Source organism: Lygodium microphyllum, chromosome 6 (genome assembly GCF_053477565.2).
Source record: "Lygodium microphyllum isolate KBCC chromosome 6, Lygodium_microphyllum_v1.1.10, whole genome shotgun sequence".
Lineage (NCBI taxonomy): Eukaryota > Viridiplantae > Streptophyta > Polypodiopsida > Schizaeales > Lygodiaceae > Lygodium > Lygodium microphyllum.
In genome coordinates this window covers 174,678,336-174,701,331 of record NC_141140.1, presented here as the reverse complement: position 1 = coordinate 174,701,331, position 22,996 = coordinate 174,678,336, and positions in this window count along the sequence as shown.

Sequence of the window (22,996 nt, the reverse complement as noted above, 5' to 3'; positions counted from 1 at the left end):
CATGGCAGGGAGAGAGAGTGACTGAGTGAGTGAGTAAAGAGGAAGATAGGGGGCATGCAACCCCCATGTGGAAGGGGTGGCGGCCTTTTAACAACCGTCTCCCCCCCCCATACCACCCTCCTCCCCCTCTTTAAAAGGGGAGCCTTCCCCTCCCTCCTAAAGTGCAATCCCCCTCCCTCGGCTTGACAGGCAATGCCCCCCTCCGACGGCAGCAGCCCCTCTTCTCCCTCATCAACAGATAGCCTTCCCCCCCCTCCCTCGTCGACAGAACCCCCCCCCCCTATCAAAAATGCCACCCCACTGCCGAGAGAGAGAGAGAGAGAGAGAGAGAGAGAGAGAGAGAGAGAGAGAGAGAGAGAGAGAGAGAGAGAGAGAGAGAGAGAGAGAGAGAGAGAGAGAGAGAGAGAGAGAGAGAGGAGGAGGAGGAGGAGGAGGAGGAGGAGGAGAATAATAATAATAATAATAATAATAATAATAATAATAATAATAAGAGGGAGAGAGAGAAGGAGAAGGAGAGAGGAAGAAGAAGAAGAAGAAGAAGAAGAAGAAGAAGAAGAGGGAGAGAGAGAAGGAGAAGAAGAAGAAGAAGAGGGAGAGAGAGAAGGAGAAGAAGAAGAAGAAGAAGAGGGAGAGAGAGAAGAAGAAGAAGAAGAAGAAGAAGAAGAAGAAGAAGAAGAAGAAGAAGAGGGAGAGAGAGAAGGAGAAGAAGAGAGGAGGAAGAAGAAGAAGAAGAGAGAGAGAGAGAGAGGAGAAGAAGAGAAGAAGAGAAGAAGAAGAAGAAGAATTTCTAAAACTACACTCCCCTCATTATCTTTTCTCCACTCAAGGAGATATGTTTGAGCATTAGGCACCTGCCAGCCATATTCAGTTGAATCCATTTCCATTTCTCAAAGTGTTTTCTAATTTTCTCTGCTACTACCCAATCCCATCTCTGCTTATAGACATATCAAAGCCCATAGGAATTCCATGAAGTCTAAAAACCTTGCCCCTTCTATTTCTTTGCACCCAACCTTAGTTAACCATATAGGGGGTGAGGAAATCAAAGATTTGATACTTGTTTTGACTGGGTTGATAACAGATCCAAAGGCTTTACTGAAAGTTTGAAGACAATTCCAAAAAGCTACTAGTGAGATAGGGTCATTATTAACGGTCCCATTAGTATCATCAGCAAACTGATTTAAACCCATGTCTTTATTATTGGATAGTTTGATCCCCTTGATGTTTCCCTTTTCAATTTGATCCTAAACTAGCCATCCCAAAGCATGTACTGCAATAGCAAATAACAGTGGGGCCAAGGGATAGCAGCCATGTCTAATTGATCTTCTAAGAAGTATTGAATCAATCATTTCTCCATTAACTGCAATTATTGTGGATGAATTGCCAAATAAAGTGCTTACAAACTTTATAAATCTCCTCGCCATACCCATGTCATGTAGAGATTGAAGGATGAAGTCCCACACCAACCTATCATAGGCTTTGTCAAAATATATTTTGAAAAAACCAAATACTTGATTCTTCTTTTGAGCGTATTCAATCCCTTCCCAAACAGCAATGATAAAGTCTAGGATTGTCACAACTCTATAGAAACAGAATTTGTATCTTTTTTCATTAATTTGTCTATATAATGATTTATTAAATTTATTTCCTTTGCACTAATTAGATATAAAGAAAAGTGCACTGGAGCTGGCCACTGATGAGTGGTCACAGGTTATGGTGGACCCACGCAGTGGGTTAGAAAAAAGATAGTTCACACTTCCACCTATATGACCCGATTGGGCGCCTGTGACTAGAACTCACGCATATCAGGGTTAGACTCGCACACAGAAAGGATTGATGCCTTGAAGTGTGTTGAGATGACAAGCTCAACACATGCGGACATTGATGATGGACCGCCTGGTTAGATGGGTCCACACGTCTACACTTAGCACGTCGGTGGTCATTATGACTCTCACATGGCCACTGACTCATTACTTATTATATTCAGGTTGTTACACCTATTTACAGCTGGCATAGTTATAGCGCTAGTCGACTAGTGTAGTCGGTTATGCATTGTTTGACTTAGTAGGCCACTTTCCTTTTATGTTGTATCTTATCTATACTTTGTGTACATTGTAAAGTGTGTGGAAGAAGAAGAAGAAATCAGCAAGAAAACGTTTTGGCCTCCATCTCTCTTCTTGTCTCTTGAGTGAGCTTCTCCTTGTGTATTCTGTGTGTGTTCGGTGCAACATCTTGAGCAACCCCCTCCACCACGTGATTCTTGACATGGTATCAGAGCTGCACCATTGAGAGAGGCTGATTTCGAAGGTTGAAGCAAAGGAGAAGAAGCAAGGTTTGAGCAAGCAAGCCACGGGTAAGAAGCTCTCCCATCCTTCCACTCTTTCTCTTGGATAGTGCCTGTGGAGGCACCGGAAGCAGGGAAGAGCAAAAATCTCAGATTGCTGTGAGATTTGGTGTGCGCAAAGAGCGCTGTGTATTCTGCAGATAAGCCCTTTAGGGCTTGCCCGCAATTATCTTGGGCATCTGAGGCCGTTTCAGGGCCCGTTTTAGAGCCGCAAGGTTGCGGACAGCAGTTTCAGGGTACGCTGTGACTTCGACTGTATTGACCGAACGTGGGTGCGCAGGTTACAGATTTCAGATCTGTAAGTTCAAAGGTGTTTACCAGTGAGTAAACACAAGGTTTATCTGCAAACTAGTTGCAGATTGCATGTATTGTTGAGCAGACAGTGAAAAAGGCTGTCTGGTGTACTGCTGTGCACTACAGGTCAAGGGTTGCAGAAGATTTGCTTGCTGTTTGGTATTAGTTTTGTGATAATGGCAGAGAACAGTGGAAGCCCCATCATTGAGAAGCTCGACAAGAACAACTACCCATCATGGAAGTTTCGTGTCACGAACTTCCTTATTGGAAAAGGCCTCTACGAGTTCGTTTCAGGTGAAGAAAAGGAGCCGGAGGTGAGTGATCCTCCAACTGCAGAAGAGACAAAGGCACGAAAGGAATGGAATGCAAAAGACAAGAAGGTCATGTATTGGTTGTCTGCAGTAATTGACAATAATATGCTGGGACACATTAGAAATGCAGAGAATGCATATGCAGCTTGGACCATACTTGAAAGTATGTTTTCTGTAAATACAAAGGCACGAAAGATTCAACTCAAGCAAGAGTTGAATACATTGAAGAAAGGGAAGATGTCTATCAATGAGTATGCACTGAAAGTAAGAAGCATTGCAGATGCATTGGCAGCGATTGATGCAATGCCCGATGATGATGATTTGGTGTCGTCTACCTTAGGTGGACTTAACAATGAAAAGGCTTGGAAGTCTTTTGTAACTTCCGTATATGTCAGAAAGCCATTTCCAGATTTCGATGAATTGGTCTCCCTTATGATCACTGAAGAGATCAACATGCAAAGTGAGACATCTGAAAGAAGTGGTGAACAGGTCCAAGCTTTCTACTCCAGTTCTGGAAGGGGACGTGGCAGGTTCTCTTCAAGAGGCCGTGGTACAGGACGTGGTAGTGACAACCAGCAAAACAGATTGAATCAGCAATTTGGCGATATGCAGGTTTCAGGAGGTCGTGGTAACTTTAGAGGCAGGGGGAGCTTTAGAGGAAGAGGTGGATGGCAGAACAGAGGTTCTAACAACTCTGGTATTGTGTGCCACTACTGTGGCAAAACAGGTCATATTGCAGCCCAATGTTATGCTAAGAGAGATGATATCCGCAGTGGTAAGTTGCAGCAAGGAAACTATGCATCGTCTTCACGACAGAATGAAGACAAAAATGAACGTTTGTTCGTTATGCAACATATGCTGAATGCTGTTACAGGAAAGGGAACACATGAAGATGTTTGGTATGTTGATTCAGGTGCATCCAATCATATGACCAGCCATGCAGAATGGTTTGGAGAGATGCAGGATTTGCAGAATGCAGGTTATGTGCAGACGGGTGATGACTCATGCCACCCAATTTCACACATTGGAAAAGTTCCCTTGTCCTTGCATGATGGTAAGACAAAGAGTCTTTCAGATGTATTACATGTGCCATCTATTACAAAGAACTTGGTGTCAGTCGGTCAAATGGTAGAGCAAGGGCTGCAAGTCAGATTTAATGCAAAGGGCTGCTTTGTAGAAGACTTCAATGACAAGTGCAGGTTGGTAGCAAAGGGAAGTAGAGTTGGACGTATGTTCACTCTAGATGCTGGAATTCCTACTATGAATGCTGCTATGTATGCCAAAGGAAAAGGTGTTGTTGCAGACATTGAAATTTGGCACAAACGCATTGGACATGCAAATGTACAAAGGCTGAAATTAATGCAGTCCAAAGGGTTGGTTACAGGTTTGCCTACATTTAAAGTTGCAGAATTTCAGAAGGTGTGTGAAGCATGTCAGTTTGGTAAGCAGGCAAGACAACCCTTTTCACATGACAAAGATGTAAGCAGAAATATCCTTGATGTTGTGCATACAGACATTTGGGGGCCTACACAAAATGTATCTCTTGGAGGCAGTTCATACTTTGTCACATTCATTGATGATTGTTCTAGAAAGATGTGGGTATATTTTATGAAGGAAAAGAGTGAAGCGTTTGAGCACTTTAGAACTTTCAAGGCTGCAGTTGAAAGAGAAACAGGCTTGAAAGTAAAGTGCCTGAGGTCAAATGGAGGGGGAGAGTACCTCTCAAATGAGTTCAGTGATTTTCTGAGGTCTCATGGGATAAAGAGACAGTTCACATGCAGGTATACCCCACAACAAAATGGGGTTGCAGAAAGGAAAAACAGGCATATTGCAGAAGTTGCACGTGCCTTGATGGCTGAAAAGAATATGCCTAAGCATTTTTGGTCTGAGGCTGTTCATACTGCTGTTTATATTATGAATAGAACTCCCACAGCTGCAGTTCATGGTATGACCCCCGAAGAATGTTTTACAGGTAAGAAGCCTAATGTTTCACACTTGAAAGTGTTTGGCTGCATTGCGTATGTTCATGTGCCTGATGAGTTGCGGAAGAAACTGGATCCAAAGGCTGAAAAGTGTGTCTTTATTGGATACTCTTTAGAGCAGAAAGGGTATCGATGTTACAACCCTGTCACATGTAAGTTCAGAGTGAGCAGGGATGTCATCTTTGATGAAATGAGCAGTTGGTATGCATCTAGTGGTGATGCATTGGATGTTGATGATGATCATGACACTCATGTGCAGGCTGAAAGGCAAGAATCACGGACTCTTACTGGACCAGAGACATCATCTGGTAGTCCTTGGTCTGGGAGACTAAGGAGTAGCTCTACATCTTCAGGTGCATCTAGTAGCACTACAGGTAAAGACAAAGGAAAGAGTAAAGTGTCAGAAGGCATTGATGCAGTTCTTGATGGAGACTCCAGTGGCTCAGAGAGCTTGGATGATGAGCTTGGCATTCCTTCAGTGAGGACTCCAGGTGTGCAGAGAGCACGCGTTAATGCAAAGACTCCATTGAGTGATCCAGTGGTACGCAGGTCTAGCAGGGTGAGATACCCTGTTAAAAGATTTGGTTTTGAAGGTTATACAGCTCACCATTATGCTTATATGGTGAAACTAGTTGAGGATGTTGAGCCCACATGTTTTGAGGAGGCTGTTGGTCATGCTCATTGGGATGCAGCAATGGATGAGGAGATGGCTGCATTAGAGGCCAATAAGACTTGGGATCTAGTATCATTGCCGAAGGGAAAGAAAGCTATTGGATGTAAGTGGGTTTATAAGATTAAGCACAATACAGATGGTTCTATTAGCAGGTACAAAGCTAGGCTGGTTGCAAAAGGCTATGCCCAGACATATGGCATAGATTATGATGAAACCTTCAATCCAGTTGCTAGGATGGCAACTGTCAGATGTGTGATTGCTTTGGCAGCAGCCAAAGGTTGGAGGTTGCAGCAAATGGATGTAAAGAATGCCTTCTTGCATGGTGATTTGCAGGAAGAAGTGTATATGGATCAACCAGCAGGTTATGAAGATTTAGAGCATCCCACGTATGTGTGCAGGTTGAAGAAGGCACTCTATGGGCTCAAGCAAGCACCTAGAGCATGGTCTGACAAGATTAGAGAGTATCTTGTCAATATTGGATTTTATGTTTCTAATGCTGATCACTCACTTTATGTGAGAAAGGGAGATGCAGGTTTGGTCATCATAGTCATCTATGTGGATGACTTGATTATTACAGGTGATAGTGATAGTGGAATTGCTGAAGTCAAGGGCTGTTTGAAGATGAAGTTTGAGATGAAGGACTTAGGTGAGCTAAGGTACTTCCTTGGCATTGAGGTGATCAGATGTGATGATGGTATATGGCTGTCCCAAAGACAGTATGGCTTGGATATGTTGTCCAAGTATGGTATGACAGCATGCAAACCACTTTCAGTCCCATTGGAGCAGAATGTAAAGTTGAGTGCTGATGTTGGGGATGAGATAGAAGACCCTACTATGTTCAGGAGGATAGTGGGGAGTTTGATCTACATGACCATTACAAGGCCAGACTTGAGCTACGTTGTTGGTCTTGTGAGTCAGTTTATGCAAGTACCTAGAAAGCCACATTTGGATGCAGTCAGACGCATATTGAGATATGTGAAGTCCACATTACATTATGGACTTTTCTATGAGGCAGGTACAGAGGTACAGGTGTTTGGATACACAGATGCAGATTGGGCTGGTAGTATGTCTGATAGAAGATCTACCAGCGGATACATGTTCTCTCTTGGTAGTGCAGCAGTTGCTTGGAGCAGCAAAAAGCAATCTACAGTTGCTTTGTCGAGTACAGAGGCTGAGTATAGAGGTGCTGCTGTTGCAGCATGTGAGGTAGTATGGCTGCAAAAGTTACTGGCTGATTTGGATGTGCAGGTGGAAGGTCCAGTTGTCATTTATTGTGACAACATGAGTAGTATACAGTTGGCTAGGAACCCTGTGTTCCATGCCAGGACAAAACATATTGAGGTACACTACCACTTTGTGAGAGAGAAGGTACTAGTAGGTGAGATTGACTTGGTGTATGTCAGCACACAGGATCAGATAGCTGACATCTTCACGAAGGCATTGGGTACAGAGAAGCTTCAAAAGTTTCGAAGCTTACTTGGAGTTGCAGAGATGCAGTTGAGCTTGAGGGGGAGTGTTGAGATGACAAGCTCAACACATGCGGACATTGATGATGGACCGCCTGGTTAGATGGGTCCACACGTCTACACTTAGCACGTCGGTGGTCATTATGACTCTCACATGGCCACTGACTCATTACTTATTATATTCAGGTTGTTACACCTATTTACAGCTGGCATAGTTATAGCGCTAGTCGACTAGTGTAGTCTGTTATGCATTGTTTGACTTAGTAGGCCACTTTCCTTTTATGTTGTATCTTATCTATACTTTGTGTACATTGTAAAGTGTGTGGAAGAAGAAGAAGAAATCAGCAAGAAAACGTTTTGGCCTCCATCTCTCTTCTTGTCTCTTGAGTGAGCTTCTCCTTGTGCATTCTGTGTGTGTTCGGTGCAACATCTTGAGCAACCCCCTCCACCACGTGATTCTTGACAAAGTGTGGGCTAGATCCACTAGAACAAACAGTTACAATCAACAAGATGGCATGATCATGAAATGCTTGTATAATGTGCATGTGTGGGCTGAAAGCTTGAAATGCACATTTCTTTGCATAGGAAAGTCACATGAAGATTCGAATACAATTTTTGCGATGTACACGAAAAAAGCTTTCATATGACACCCATATTGGGGGGGTCCCTAAATTTTAGGAGATCCCTAAATTTTAGGAGGTCCCTAAAATTTAGAAGCCTCGAATTAGCCTAAAAATGCTAGTCCTAAAAAATAGGGATGTCATTCTAAAAATAATAAGTTCTGTACTCTGACTGTGCTTACTAAATTTGGTTGTTTCTATTCTTGACAGTATTCAACCCAAAAAGGAAGGCCATAGAGAAGAGACAAGTGTCAAGACACTTGTCACACAAGTTTCCAAGTGTCCCACCACTTGTCACATCTCATGACATGTGGCTGGACACTTGTCTTGTGCTACTCCACTTTCCCCTTTTGTACTAGCTCTCCCCTCTCCTATAAATAAGAGCTCGTTTTTCTTCATTGATCATCATTTTTCTTTGCTGTAAACTCATGTACAGCACCCACAGATAGCCAGAAACTGGCCCCATCCATCCCCATCATCATCCCCTACTTCTTCATTATCAAATTCCTCCATATTCCCTCTTCTATCACTGCTGTTTACAGGACAGCAAGCCTGTAAATTCATCACAACACCTCCTTCTCGAGCTCTTTCTTCCATTTTAGCTACAAGAAGTGAGCCCTATCCATGTACTGCTGATCAACAATGGAGAAAGGCTGATTTTCCCTTTTTCTTCTTTCATACTGTAAAGAAATCAGTTCTTATCATTGCATAATAGATAATGCATGTGTGTTTGTACATCTTTGCATGATCTTGTGAGAGTGAGAATTACTTCTTCTCACTCTCAGGTTGATTGTAACTGAGCTCTTCCCTAAGGGACTTGGGTTGAACAGAAATACATTCCTTCGGGGGGGGTTGCCCATCTTCAACCCTCAATCTTGTCTCCATTACTTTTACATTTTCATGGCTGTAATTTTGTGAGTAATTTTCATTTTCAGCTTTAAGTGTTCATTCTCTTTTATATTAAATCTCGAAAACAAGTGAATATCATAATTGTTAAGCATACTACATTGTTCGGGGCGTTTACAAGGATATACCTTCCCTTAATAAACCCCTTATGTTCCTTCCTTATCCAAGAATGTAGATGTGGAGAAAGCCTTCTAACCAAAGCCTTAGCAAACACTTTGTAGGCCCAAGTCGAGCAAGTAATTGGTTGTCTCTCTTGTGTATAAGCTTTACCACCCCTTCATTGATTATGAGAGGTAGGGCTCCATATCTCCAAGATTCCTTCCATACTTTTAGCAAGGGGTAATCAAGAATTCTTTAAATTCTTTAAAAAACTCATTAGGGAGACCATTTATCCATGGGCTCTTTCCTTTAGCTAGAGCATCTATGGTGTCTTCCAATTCTACTACAGTAAGGTCACCATCAAGTAGGGAGGCTATGGAAGATGGGACCACCTTCTTCCTAACTAGGGCAATTTAGGCTTTTGCATTGGTATCCTCTAGATTACTTGGTGCATAAATCGGATGCTGGGTGCGTACGTAGCGAGCATCGAAAGGTCCCCAAGAACAAAGAACTCTACTTAAGCTCGAAAAGCAAGAAGATAGACTTGCACGACATGAAGAAAAGAAATAAATTGGGTACAATCTCCCCCCATGCCTTGTGTGAGGGCTTCACAAGGCATGTATTTATAAATTTATTCATCTCAAACCTCAAAAAATAGCCCAATTTTACAATAAGCATGCTTTAGCTTTTGTGTTTGCTTTTATCCAAATAAAGAATAAAGTGGTTGGGCGGCCCAAAAATCAGGTTGTGCCCAAAATTTACAATGTCCAATAATGAAATATTTAAACCGTGTGCCCATGTGCATATAAAATAATAAATATTTATCAAGTACTTTAATAAATGAGCACACCTAAATAAATATTAGTGCCACGTCTTTAATGATAAGATGTGCACCTATAAAAAATGATAGTTTCTTCTAGATAATTTGAATACACGCTATCGCCCAATGCTTCCCAATGCCACCGGTGCCTACTCTACACATCAACTGAAGCATTCACAATTGTATGAACTCTATCCCAACCTTGATTTAATATGAGTGCACTCTAAACTCATAAACGTCTATTAATTTAAATATATATTTTGTAAAATCACCTACTATGGAGTCACCCACGTGCACTTTAAATTAACATGACACCTGAAAAGGACAATCATTCTCGTCAACTTCTCACACAAGGAATCCACCTTGTGTACGAGACCTAGCAAATAAATATAGTTTTACGAAATTCTCACGGAATCCACCGTAGAATAAAAACTCACGGAATCCACCGTGGAATATGCCTCCTGGAATCATACCCCCGAGGTGGGATAACAATTGACCTCAATTGCTATTAGCTCAATGTGAAGCGAGCAATGAGGGGTAAGCACTTAGGTCACGAGCGTGTATCCATTGGGCCTCTTCAACAGGATGATTTTTAAACTTAACCAAATATCTAGAGTATCTACGGCCAGTTCTAGTGGTCAAAAAGCCAGTGTCTAGAATAGTTTCAAGCTCAAGGATTTCAGTTTCTTCTTCTAACAAAGGAGGGTTTTCATAGACAAAGTGAACAGGTAATTGGCTTGTAAAAGGTCGTAACAAACTGATATGAAAAGTATTGTGGATTTTCCAGTATTGGGGTAGTTCTAATTTAAATGCATTGTCATTGATTTTGTGAATGATCTTGAAAGGTCCATAAAACCTAGGGCTAACTTAACAATAGGGTGTTTCTCAATACTTTGTAATCTTCTCTTTTCAATGTGTAACCAAACATAATCATCAATTTTGAAACTCATAGCTTTTCTTTTCTTGTTAGCTTGTTTAGTTTATTATTGCTGGGCTTTCGCAATCATGTCTTTAACTTCAGCAAAAATAGTAGCATGCATATTGGCAATATCATCAACAGCTTTAACTTTGTTTGGCAATGATGTAACAAGCATAGGCAATCTATGTTCATAAATGATTTCAAAATGTACTTTCTATTAGCTATATGTGGTGTATTATTGTATGAAAATTGAAGTAAATGCAAATGTGTATCCCATGTTTGTGGTTTTGAAATTGTGTATGCACACAAAAGATCTAATATTGTACTGTTAGTAGCTTCTATTTGCCCATTGGTTTCAAGATGAAATGCAAATGAGAAATTAAAATTTGTACCTAAATTAGCAAATGAAGTAGTCCAAAAATTATTGCAAAATCTAGAATCACTATTAGAAATAATAACTTTTGGCAAACAATGGTTAGTGAAAACAGTTATCAAAAACAATTGAGCAACTTGAGATACAGTTAAGGTTTTCTTAAATGGAAGGAAATATGCTTGTTTACTAAATCGATCTACAATAGTCCAAATCATATCATGATTAGCTTGGGTGTTAGGCAATGGGTGTTAGGCAAACCAGTAATAAAATCCATTGAAATATGTTCCCATGGTCATTCAGAAATCAATAAAGACATTAATAAACCATATTGCTTACCATGGTGTCACTTAATTCTTTGACAAATTAAACACTCAGATACAAAGTTAGAAACATCAGATTCCATCTGTGGCTAGTAAAAATCTTCAACCAATGTACGTAAAGTAGAAATAATACCTCTATGGCCTTGATATGGGGGACAATGAATTTTATGCAACAAAAATGATCTAAATAGAACAGTTACACACAACCTTTTCTCATTAAACATAAATCCTTCAGAATAAGACAATGAATATATTGAAATCCAGTTATTTGCAACTAATTTATTCCAATCATCTTGAAAATTGGGGTCTTAGTCATAGGTATCTTTCATAGGGTTAAGGGAATCAAAAGATATAATGGAGATATTATGGACAATTGGTCTTCTACTTAAGGCATCGGCAACAACATTCTCTTTTCTGGGTTGATATTGAATAAGTGGATGAAAACTTTGAATAAAAGCAACCCATTTAATATGACGGTCAGAGATTTGTGTGGCTGAGTAAGGAGATGTTTGATACTTTGTTGGTCACTTTTGATCGTGAATTCAGATCCCATTAAATAGTGTTTCCATTGATGTAAAGCTTGTACAACACCTAGCAATTCCCTATCATAGGTAGAATATTTGAGTTCAGATGGTTTAAGTTTGCAGCTAGAGTAGGCTATGAGATGTGAATCTTGCATAAGGACATCTCCTATTCTAGATCCGCTAGTATCAGTGACTACTAGAAAGAATGGTCTATTAAAGTCAGGTAATTGCAAAACAAGGGCATGAGTTAAAGCATGCTTCAATAAATCAAAAGACCTTTGTTGATTATCAGACCAATGATATACAATATCTTTCTTTAACAATTTTGTCAAAGGCAATGTAAGCAATGAAAAATTTCTCACAAATTTTCTGTAAAAGCTAGCAAGACCTAAGAAAGAACGTAATTCATGCACATTTTTAGGTATCTTTCAATTCAAAATTACTTCTATCTTTTTAGGATCAACTTTAATACCATCAGAAGAAACAATATGTCCTAAGTATTCAATGTGGGTTTGGAAAATTTCACTCTTTTCAGGGTTAGCATATAATTGCTTCTCTTCCAATCATTTGAAAACCAAAGTTAAATGTTCTTAATGCTCATTCTCATTCTTACCAAATTGAGTTCTAAATGCGGTTTTGAAAATATCAGGTGTATCTAGTCGTACTTGATGATATCCAGATTTGAGATCTATTTTGCTAAATATTGTGGCCCCTTGTAGTTTATCCATGAGGTCATCTATCCTAGGAATCGGATATCTATTCTTGAAAGTGATCTTGTTTAGGGCACGATAATCAATGCACATCCTATAAGTATTATTTTTCTTCTTGACTAACAGGACAGGTGCACCAAAAGGAGAACTACTGGGCCTAATGAGTCCTCGAGTTAACAATTCTTCAACTTGGATTTGAATTTCTTTGTGTTCAATTTGATTATGTCTATAAGGTACTTTACACAGTGGTTGTGATCCGGGAACTAAGTCGATTTTATGATCTTCAGGACGTGTAGGTGGCAAGCCAGGTGGTAAGTCAACAGTAAAATAATCTTTAAATTGTGAAAGAAATTGTACGTGCCTAGGAGACATCTGATTTTCCTTAGCTGCAATTTCATTCACCCATACTAAATATGATTTGCTACATTTTCTTAATGCAAGTTTAGCCTGTGTGTGACTAAGCAATGGAAAATTATCTAAAGTATGCATACCATGTAATGTGATTTGTTTTCCATTAGAATAAATCATCATTGAATGCATAGAATAATCTATATTGGGATTATATTTATGATGCCAATGCATTTCTAAAATAATGTCACTAGATTACAAAGGCACAACCAAGAAATTTATGCGCTCAACATAATCATCAATTTTAATTTCTAAGTCATGAACTTCTTGTGTACCATTATATCTAGTACCTAAGAATGCAGCCTTTATGCGATAATGAGTTGGAATAGTATGTAAATTCAATTGTTTGATCAATTTTGCAGAAATAAAATCATGTGTGCTCCCATCATCATACAAAACAATATTTTCTTTACCATGCACAAGATATTTCATTGTTAATAAAGAATGAGGATTTGGCATACTTGATAAAGTATTTGAAGTAGTACTGATATCGTCATTGTCTTCCGTGAAATCTGGCATTTTTTCATGGCCTTCATCTTCAATCACTCCCAAGTAGTTGATGTAAACAGTTGGCTTTTTAGATTGACAATTCACTGCTAGATGTCCAAGTTGATGGCACTTGTAGCAGACTATTGGTTTGGCTTTGGAAACATTATTAGGTATGTTGGGATTTTACTGGAAAGATAGCTTAGGATTTGGATTTGTGTTTGATGGTAAAGCAAGGGGTCGTGTCCAAGATTTACGGAAAGAATATGGAATAAAGTGATTTTGATTGAATCTTCAAAAGTTAGAATTGAATTGCTTTGTAGAGAAGTTACCGTTAGTTGAAATTTGTTGCGGTCGCTTCTCTCGTCCTCTAATTTTTTCTTCGGCATCATGGGCCAAAGAAATTGCATCCTCTAGAGTTGTTGGCTTGAACATGTTCACCTCCGCATAGAAGTGACCAAGCAAACTAGACATAAACTTACGCTTGTGGATCGCCTCAGGTACATCTTCAAGCATTCGAAGTTGCAATAAGGCGTTCCAAAAATGCTCAGTGTATTGCAAAATAGGCTCACGATCTCTTTGTTGCAGAAGATCCCACTGTTTGATTTCTTTTTTGTGGAATTGAGGTGGAAGAAAATTCTAGAAAATTTTCTTTTGAAAATCCTCCCAAGTAGTAGGACAATCAATACTTTTGTGAAAAATAGTCCACCACCATAACGATGTTCTATCCACTAAATGGTTAGTGACACACTTGAGCTTGTCTTTTTCGGCATATTGTTCTTCATGGAAATAATCATCAAACTGGTTCATAAAAGCGAGAACAATCTTTCTGTCGTGTAGCCCATTAAAAGTACAGAATTTGAAATTTATTTTACTTATCTTGGCTTCTTTCCTAATAGATTGTGCTTCGAGTGTCGCATTGATCGTACGTCATATAACATCTTTGGGTTGTGGTCCATCTTGATCGATAGTAGATCATTGAAGAGTAGCCACTTGAGCTTGCAAAGTTTGACGTGCTCTTTGTCCCTCTTGAAGCTGCATCATAACTAGGTCCAATTTTTGCTCCACCCTTGGTTCCGATAAATCACCTTCGGCCATAAAATCTTCCATATTTTGATTGGACATCCTGTAAAATTTCAAACAACCTCACACCCTCGAAATCTTGTTAGCAGGATGAGCGTAGCTCAAGGTTGGGTTTACAAGGCTTGCTTCTTTTTTTTTATATGGCTTTTTGAGGTCTTTCTTCTTTTTGCGGGTATGAAAATTGATGAAGGTCTTCTTTCAAGTGGAAAATAAACTGTGCTTGTCAGTTTGCTTGCTAGAAATTGTCTCTGTCAGAGTGCAAGTACAAGTAGGGGCTTGTGCAGGAAGGTTGGAAATGAGTTTGGGATCTTCGAACAACTGCTAAGAATGAGCTTTTAATCTAAGCTTAAGCTTTTTAGAAAAAAGCTTTGACCAAACGAATTTTCTGTAAGATAGGACGTCAGGAGCTTTTTGACAATGTCGACGTCCTGCAGTACATCCTGCCGCCGTCGACGCTGAAGTTTGAGGGATTAAGCTTCTTTTTTTAAGCTTATTAAGCTTGATAATCTTCAATTCAATAATCTTTGTTCTCTGTTCTCTTCAAAAAAAAATGTCTTGATAAAGGAACTTCCCGGGTGGTCCTTCGCGATCCAACAGTACAGCCGAGGGTTCTTCACCGCTAGGAACACGCTGGTATTGATAGTTCGTCGCGAGACTGACTATAGAGCCTGTTCGTTCTCTAGGAGCTTCGCCTTTACTCGAGATGGTAAGCGATTGAAAGCCCTTGATCTCAGTTTTGCTTTGATAACACTAGTGCGTAAATCGAATGATGGGTGCGTATGTAGCGAGTGCCGAAAGGTCCCCAAGAACAAAGAACACTACTTAAGCTCAAAAAGCAAGAAGATAGACTTGCACAACATGAAGAAAAGAGACAAATTGGGTACAATCTCCCCCCATGCCTTGTGTGACTGCTTCACAAGACATGTATTTATAAATTTATTCATCTCAAAGCTCAAAAATAGCCCGATTTTACAATAAGCATGCTTTAGCTTTTGTGTTTGCTTTTGTCCAAATAAAGAATAAAGCGGTTGGACAGCCCAAAAATCGGATTGTGCCCAAATACAATGTCCAATAATGAAATATTTAAACCATGTGCCCATATGCATACAAAATAATAAATATGTGTCAATTGCTTCAATAAATGAGCGCTCCTAAATAAATATTAGCACCACGTCTTTAATGATAAGATGCGCGTCCACATCAAAAATGATCATTTCTTCTATATAATTTGAATACACACTATCGCCCAGTGCTTCCCAATGCCACCGGCGTCTGCTCTACACATCAACTGAAGCATTCACAATTATTAGAAAATAATAAAATTAAGCTGTCAAAAGTGAATACCTAGTAGTCTTCAACTACAAAATAAATAAATAGGTTGGAACTCTGTCCTAACCTTAACTTAATACGAGTGCACTCTAAACTCATAAATGTCCATTAATTTAAATATGTATTTTACGGAATCACCCGCTGTGGAATCACCCACGTGCACATCAAATTAATATGACGCCCAAAAAGGACAAGCGTCCCTCAAATTCTCGCACAAGGAATCCACCTTGTGTAGGAGCCCTGGCAAATAAATATAGTTTTACGAAATCCACCACAAAACTATAACAGGCGGGATACACACTGATTCGGGTTTAGACACCCTGTCACACTGACTAGGGTATTTAAGGTGTAAGTGCCTTAGATTAGGGCAACCAATTATTTTCAAGATCATACTCTTCACCTTCATCTCCAGCTTCCATGGCTTCCTCCTTTCTTCTCTCCTCTTTTCTCTCTTTCTCCCTCTTCCTCTAGTCTCTTTCTTCTTCTTCTTGCTCTCTTTCTCTCACCTCAACTCTTCTTCTCTCTCCTCTCAACTTCTTTCATTGCAAGTGGTATCAGAGCTTCAAGATTTGGTCTTTTCTCCTTTCCCCTTTCTTCCTTTTCAAATCTCAAAAACCCTAGTTACTCAACTTACATGTACAGGTACAGCAAGAAGGACTACAGTTAACTTCAGCTTTTTGGAGCAAGCAGGAGCTATGGTTGGAGCACTCATGCCCTTCTCCTCATGCTGCCTTGCCACTCCCTACCACTCCTGGGCACTGACTAAGCATACTCCTCTCTTTTCCCTTGGCATTTTGACCCCGGGAATCAACTCCCATGGTGGACAGTAGCTGGGACAGTTTGGAACAACTTGGGGCAGCCATCGATTCTTCAAACTAAAGCCTTCTCTAACCCGGAGAGGTCAACCCACACAAGCCCTTCAGTCTGTGAATGAATCCTCTCACCTGGATGAAGACTTGGAGTTCAGCATGCATGGAAACTTTGTGGGCAGCCATGAAAGCTTCACTTGAAGCTTCCCATTCTTGAAGCTCAAGCTCAGGGACAAGCACGGGAGCCTTCCTCATTAGTAGGAGCATTTGAATGCTAAATTATTCTTCCACGGATGCCCCAAGCAACCGGACTTGATTGATGGTTCATGCTTCAATGGTCCTCCCAAGTATTGAAGAGGTATGCTAATCTGATCTTAATCTCTCAATTTAGCCACTTATTGAGCTTAATCCATCGTTGGAGAGATTTAAGATTGCATAGGTTTAGTAGTTCAATCCTCTTCCTGTGCATGCATCATATCTCTTCGTGAAATTTATTGTAATAGCTGACATTAACCCCCGTTTGGTCTTGTGATCTTGGATGAACCTAAAATGACTAATAGCCATTGTAATTTGGGTAAGTAGCAGCCAGTGAGTCACTAGACTGCCAAGGTAACCCCTACCCCAACCTTTGTCATTCCTTGCATCTCATGAAAAGGTCAAATGTCTTCTTTCCAATGCATTTCATGCTGATTGCTTAATAAAAATGTTTGCCATGTATACTCCGACTGAGGAAAAAGGCCGATGCTAGGTGAGGTGATAAGACAAAAGAGAGGTGACCCTCCCTTACCACTTAAGACCCTGAAGGGGTGCACAACCCCGAGGGGAACTTTGCCCAGCTCCCGGTGATTCGGAGCCCGATACTTGTATGCAAGTACTCCCATTAGCTCCACTACCATGTCCCAATGATCCCTCTTGGATACCCCACAATGCTAATGGCACCCATGTATGACACTTGAATTACATGCAGTCAAAGGAGATGTATGGCAGTGAATGTACTTATGCATTAATGGCAAAGCTAATGGGTATACAATGATGCTTGGGATTATGCTCAATATACTCAAGATGCTATTGATGTGGCTGATCAGGGCCGTTGATCTATGCTCTATCCATGTAAGACCTTGGTACTAAGGGACAGGCAGTGTTTTTGGTCACAGTCCTGCATTATTATCACAAAGATTCCATTGCAAAAAATTCTGTTCTAAATCTGGGAGTGAACCCTATAGCTCACCTCGAAGAGGGTTTTGTCCCCTCGGATTGGAATCAAAAAGCTCCCCAATCGGAGCTAGGGTGTGAAAGTTATGCCCATTTTTGTGAACTAGGATTACTGTGGGCAGGATGCAAACCGCACAATAAACCAATTACAAAAAATTCTGATCATTTTTTGTCACAAAGGTTAATATCTCATCTCAAAGAGGACATTGTCCCCTCCAACTTGAGCCCAAAACCTCATCAATCGAAGTTTCCTTCAAAGAGTTACTCCTCTTTTATTGGCAACAGGTCCTGTGGACTGCATCTAGATGGCTACCTAAAAAGGCAAAAGCAAGGCTCCAGAGGGATATTAGAGACTCTTAGACCTCCATGAATGAGGAACCAAGCTTGGCGCAGGATTACCATGGTGATATACAAGAGGAAATGCCTTAAACAGACCCGTATACCCTTCTCAATCACACCCTCTGCCAACATGAGCTCCGTCATATGGAACGACCCAATGATATGGTCACCGACCACTGCCAAATGATGTCCAAGTTTGATGAAGCGATCGAGCACATGGCTATCTCAAACTCGAAGACTCAACAAACCTTGGAGAAACTCATTGCTCTTGTTGCTCAATTAGTGGCCACTTCATCCCAAGAGAAGACCAATGACTCTAGGCATGAGTCTAGACGTCCACCACATCAGGAACCATTGCATGGTCCATAGGGTATACTTGGCGCTAAGGGAATTTCCCCTTTTACCTATGAGATCGGGGAACCCTCTCATACGCATGATGAGCCCCTATTGAATTCCCCCGGCCACCATGAAGGCAACATCCATTTGAGGCCTTCTCCCACCTTGGGTCAGATTTCCCCCGCTCTACCTAGGAGTCCCCATGCACCCCAATGAATCAGCCCCATCAAGGATAATATGGTACAAATGGCCAGCCTGGCAATCATGGATAGCATGGTTATAATGGACAACATGGGCTTAATGCGTCACAAGGGATGTATGGATAGCAAGGTATGTATAGCCACCATGGGCTGCATGGACAGCAAGGATTTCATGGGCAGCATGGCCCCTATGATCTGCGTGACAAGGTCATCCTAACAAAGTACAATGGGAAATCTCCCTCACCATCTGACTTGGAGGAATGGACGTCCAAGTTGGAGTCCTTCAATATCTATCCCCGCACTGACGATCAGAAAATACTTTTTGCTTCTCTCCACTTGGAAGGGTTTTCCCACACATGGTGGCACTATATCGACCGAGAGAATCAGCAGTTCATTGACTGGGAAGATTTTAAAATGCATATGATCCAAGTATTTGTGTCCCCTGTGGAAAAAGAATGGTTGGCAAGACGATGGTACACTCTTGACCAATGTAACCTCCCTGTACGTGAATACACAAATCAGTTCATGAATTTGACCATGTATGTGGAGAGCATTAGCGATGATGCTAAATTGCACAAGTACATCTATGGATTGGAACCGAGTCTATCGGCCGATGTCATGGCCCAAAAACCTACCACACTATTTGATACAATCGAATTGGCTGAGAGATGTGCAAGAAAGTACCGTAAGAATGAGCATTTTCAGTAAGGTGTTGGACAGCCCAGCATTCTTTCAAGATCAGCCCCATATGGAGGTGGTTCTCAAGGCATTTCTATGCCTAATAACAACCCCAAAGTACCCACTTACCCTGCCTTCCATGCTGAAAGAAAAATGGGCACTTTTGGGCCAACATCGAGCTCTAATGCTGAAAATAAACAGTCCACTGCATCACCATACCAAGGATCCAGTAACCAACGGTTCATTCCCCAGATGTTGTGAAGGAACGAAAGGAAAAGGGCCTATGTTTTAAGTGTGGAGATAAGTACACTGCTGATCATGCCTCCAAATGTCCGTACAAGACAGCTAAGGTCAAAGTTCATAGCATGTATGTCATGGAAGATTGGCACACTAAGGAGGATGACCTGCCCATTGACTAGGCTGAGTCTACAGAGGATGTTGATCATGAACAGTTCTATGACCCTGAGGATGGGTTTCCCTTTGGCCCGGGCGGTGCTCCATCACAAATACTTGATTTGACATCCCATCCACCTCCCATTTCTCTTTGCTTGATCTCCTTGGACTCTTGGACGGGTTCCCATATCCCTAGTACCCTTCTCATTCAAGGCAATATCAATGGAAAGCATGTGTTTATCCTAGTGGATAGTGGAAGCACTCACAATTTTGTCAATAAATCATCCATTGATCGGTTGAAATGCACCCCTATGGAATTACACCACCCCTTGAAGGTCCAAGTAGCAAATGGAGAAGAAGAAATTAGCACACATGTATGCCCTGCAGTTCCCTTATGCTTGGTTGAAAATTATGTGGCACTGGTTGACCTGATTTCCCTAGATATGGATCCCATTGACATTGTCTTGGGCTGTGATTGGCTGAAACAATTGGGGAAGATTTCGATGGACTTCTCTTAGCTTTACATGGAGTTTATGATGCATGGACAGCTTATCCACCTAGAGGGAGTTCAAGATCATGCTGATTTTCAGCTCATTATAGCAAAGCAACTCAAACGGGAGTTTAAGAAATGCTCACAAATCTTTGTTTTGCAATTAAATCAAGATAATTCTGATCAGCCCTCTACAGTATCTCATGATTCAGCCTTGTAGGCCTTACTTGAGGAATACAATGACCTATTTTAAATGCCTACATCCCTCCCTCCCTAGAGACAAGTGGACCATCCACTTGACCTAGAGCCCCATTCCAAGCCAGTGAATAAACCCCCCTATAGACTCTCCAAGTATGAGCACGAAGAGGTTCTAAAGCAAATCAAGGAGTTGTTAGAGATGGGTTTCATTGAGCCGAGTTCTTCCCCCTATGCATCCCCCGTCCTCTTAGTCAAAAAGAAAGATGGCTCCTTTCGCATGTGCATTGACTACAGAGATTTGAACAAAATTACAGTGAAGGACCGCTACCCCATCCCATGGATTGATGACTTGCTGGATTAGTTGAAAGGGGCATGCTTTTTCACTAAGATTGACTTGCGTTCTGGCTACCATTAGATCCGTATGCGGGCAGGAGATGAGGTCAAAACGGCCTTCAAGACTGATCGTGGACTCTATCATTTTCTAGTGATGCATTTTGGGTTGACTAATGCCCCCGCCACCATTTAGACTTTGATGAACAAAATCCTACAACCCTTTATGTTCAAGTTTGTGCTTGTTTTCTTTTATGACATCCTCATTTACAGCAAGTCATCCACGGAGCACTTGACACACATTGACATATTGAGAGAGCATCAACTCTTTGCTAAGGAGAGTAAATGCATATTCATGCAGACATCTGTGGAGTACTTGGGACGCATTATGAGCAAAAATGGTATACATACTGACCCGAAGAATGTGCAATGTGTTAGAGACTGGCCCACTCTCTCCACCACCACTTCTTTGTGTGGCTCCCTTGGTCTCTCTTCATTCTATAGACACTTCATTAAGCACTACACCACCATTGCAGCACCTTTGAGACTGATCGCTTGAAAAAGGAGTCATTCTTTTGGGATGCCACTACGGATCATAGCTTCAAACAGTTAAAGGATGCACTTACTTCAGCCCCCATCCTTGTTTGCCCTGACTTCTCTAAGTTGTTTACCATTCATTGTGGCCGGGGTATTGTTGCAGTGTTGTTGCAAGAGCATGGTGTGATTGCATTTGAGAGCCGCAAGCTCAATGAGAAAGAAATGCAAATGAATGTATATGACTAGGAGATGTTGGCCATTCTCCATGCCATCAAGAAATGGCACCACTATTTGCATGGCAATCGCTTCCAAGGAAAAGGTGACCACCGAGTCCTCCAGTACTTCTTGACTCAGTCTACTTTGACTCCTAAGCAACGGCGATGGGAGGCAACCTTACAGAACTATGACTTTGATATTTCACACACTCGGGGCAAGGATAATATTGTGGATGATTCACTCCCTCAAATGTGGGCATGTAGAGTGTCCTCTATCTCAGAATTGCACAGTGATTGGGTTAAAGAGCTTCAAGAGGCTTATTTGTTAGATGATTACTTCAGCCACACATTTCAGAAGTTACAGCATGGGGTCATGGCTAAAAACTCCCAATATCAGAAGTTACAGCATGGGGTCATGGCTAAAAACTCCCAATATCAGCTTAAGCATGGCCTTATTTGGTCCCATGGCAAGATTTTTATCCCCCACACTTCCCCCTTCACGCAGAAGATCATGGAAGAGATGCATTCTTGCCCCACTGCTGGTCACTTGGGTGTTTTCAAAACATATGACAGGATTGCTAAAAGCTTTCATTGGAATGGCTTATGGAGGGATGTCAAGGACTTTGTGACCAAATGTGTTTCATGCCAACAAAACAAGGATAGTACACTCATGCCTGCTAGCCTCTTGCAGCCCCTCCCTATCCCTGAAGGGAAATGGACTCACATCACAATGGACTTTATCACTGGCCTTCCTGTGACTAAGAAAGGGTGGAACAATATCTATGTGGTCGTTGATCGCCTCACCAAAGCTGCTCACTTTATCCTCACTAAGATCCAATACAGTGCCTCCCAAGTGGCCACTCATTTTATGGAAAATGTCTTCAAGTTGCATGGCTTGCCATAGGTCATAGTACATGATCGGGATGCAAAGTTTATGAGTAACTTCTAGCATACAGTTTTTACCTCCATGGGGACCAAGCTTGCTCCATCCACTGCATACCACCCTCAGACTTATGGCCAGACTGAAAGAGTGAACAAATGGCTTGAGACATATTTGAGGCACTTTTGCCATGATGTTCAACACATTCGGGATACGTGGCTTCACTTGGTTGAGTTTGCCTATAATAACTCCATGCACTCTAGCATTGGAGTTTCCCCTTTTGAGGCCTTATATGGGTATAAGGTTCCCCTCCCCACAGTCTTATTTAATGATAAGATCAATCCTTAGAGTCGGGCTAAATTGGATTGCATGCAAGCTTTACTTCAGGAAAAACGAAGGCATTAGGAATTCCAAGAAGGGGAATTGGTCCTTTTGAAAGTGCCTAAGTCCCGCTACTCAACTCTCAAAGAGGGCAGTAGTAACAAGCTGGCCCACTACTTCTATGGCCCATACTGGATCCTAAAGAGAGTTGGTGACTTGGCCTACCAGAACTTCCCTCCATAGATGAAGAGGGCATCACTCAATATGTCCCTGAAGCAATCATTGGGCAGCGAGATAAGCACTTGCGGTCCCGATCCATCAAAGAAAACCTCATCAAATGGCAAGGCCTACCCTTGGAAGAAGCCTCTTGGCACCCAGAAACCATCCTCAATGA